Source organism: Haematobia irritans, chromosome 5, assembly GCF_050003625.1.
Source record: "Haematobia irritans isolate KBUSLIRL chromosome 5, ASM5000362v1, whole genome shotgun sequence".
Taxonomy (NCBI): domain Eukaryota; kingdom Metazoa; phylum Arthropoda; class Insecta; order Diptera; family Muscidae; genus Haematobia; species Haematobia irritans.
Window position 1 is genome coordinate 57,769,730 of NC_134401.1, and position 2,002 is coordinate 57,771,731.

Sequence of the window (2,002 nt, forward strand, 5' to 3'; positions counted from 1 at the left end):
CTTCATTAAAAGTCAGCCAACGTAGCATTTCGTTATAACAACGTAATTTTACGTTATATTTACGAAACCCTTTATGGAGTACATTTCGTAGTATTAACGAATAATTACGTTGCTATTACGTAGCCTTTTCGTTGTATTAACGAATATTATTCGTTGTATGAATGAAATTTATTCATTGTATGGATGCAGCTTATACGTTGTATGAACGAAAATCATTCATTGTATGAACCCAGTTTTTTCATTGTATGAATGAAATGCGAACGTTGTGTAAATGAACACAAACGTTATATTAATGAAACCCAATCAATTATTGCATTTGAATGTAGTGTATTATTTTTTGTTAAGATCTTTGAAATAGGATTTATACACTCGTACAGTAGGAAATAATATTTATTGATAAATTAAGTAATTTAATAATCATATAGTATGACTTTCACTTAAGAAAAATTTCTAAGACCAAAAAATGATAATCGTATCGCCGTGTCCATTTATCCAATTTATTTTTGCAACCAAGGTTCGTTGCGGTAATTGTTCCGCCTTCTTCATCTGAAAGTTCACTTCCCCGTGGCATTTTCACTAAAGATTAAAAATTTACACTAAATTTCTTGCGAATATACAAAAAACACCAGTTTAACTCACTCACCATCTATATTTATTATTCACAACGAAACTGTAATGAGCCTGCGCACTCTTCAGCGAAAAGTACGTAAATGTTGTTAAGGTTTGCCCATCAGAAAAGTTTTCTGTTGAACTTTTTACCGTTTGTTTTTCAAGACGCACTCGCAAACATGTGCTTATTGCCATGCTTAGATGTGTATGTACAAATTACATAGACGCTACAGACGTATTAGAGAGAGAGTATGGAGAGGCGTTTTAGAGCGAGAGTACGGAGAGGCAGAAATACTCAAACTCCCATTCGTATTATTAATGAACATATTTCATTAATATGACGAAATATAACAATTTAAAATTTATTTTTTAACGATCCATATCATTATATTAACGATCGCTTTTATAAATGAAATTTTCAATTCCAGTTTCGAAGTATATAAAACGACTGTTTTAAGGGCTAAAAGTTTCCAAAGGCTACTCTCTATGTGCAAATGATTTTAACAATTTCATCTTGGAATTTTTTTTTTATTCTAATTCTTGAAAAAATTACAAAGTTAATATTCGTAATATTAACGAAACGTGTTTCATTAATATAACGAAAAACCAAAACACAAAATTGTCGTTTAACGATTGATTTCGTTGTATTAACGATCACTTTCGTTCTTATAACGAAACATTTCGTAATATTAACGAAAAATAATCAACGAAGCCCGTTCGTTAATAGTACGAACCATTTTTCTACCAGTGTATGCTCTTGATAATGGTAAACTTTTAAGGCAATATAGCAGTAGAACCTAACGTTCTGAATTTTTGGCAGGCATGTCGAGTTTGAAGATGGGTCATACCGGACAATTTTGTGATGTAGCACCTACATATAAACCCATCTCCGATTTGTTTTAAGAAATTGTTCTCAGTCTAAAATTTTCATAAGATTTGTCAAACATTTTGAGTTATTTGGGGAAATTTCCCGTCGACCCAGGTTTTGGTATGGAGATATTTACTTGAGAAATCTCCATATACACCCGATGTCCTTGGAAGCTGTAATTTTAAATTAAACCTCTGCCAACGTGCCATATGAGGCGGTCTTTTAGGAGAAAGTTTGTTTCATCAAAGCCATTTGAAATTCTTTACAATTTATGGCAGTTTATGTTTGATTTTTATATCCGACACATTACATCTTTTAAAATCTAAACTTTCTATCTGATTAGCCCGACATTTTGGTTTTAGTGTATTTTTCTTTTTATACCCACCACCATAGAATGGTGACGGGGGTATAATAAGTTTGTCATTCCGTTTGTAACGCATCGAAATATCGATTTCCGACTATATAAAGTATATATATTCTTGATCAGGGAGAAATTCTAAGACGATATAACGATGTCCGTCTGTC

At 32.0% G+C, this 2,002-nt stretch overlaps 1 long non-coding RNA gene across 1 annotated transcript; it reads right to left on the reverse strand.

Annotated features, from left to right (window-relative positions):
* Positions 1 to 355: 355 nt before the first annotated feature.
* Positions 356 to 684, reverse strand: LOC142238773 (uncharacterized). Its single transcript, XR_012722813.1, has 2 exons — positions 644 to 684; positions 356 to 576 (listed from the first exon to the last, which is right to left on the reverse strand). It is a non-coding gene; the product is annotated as an uncharacterized LOC142238773 (long non-coding RNA).
* Between the last annotated feature and the right edge of the window lie 1,318 nt (positions 685 to 2,002).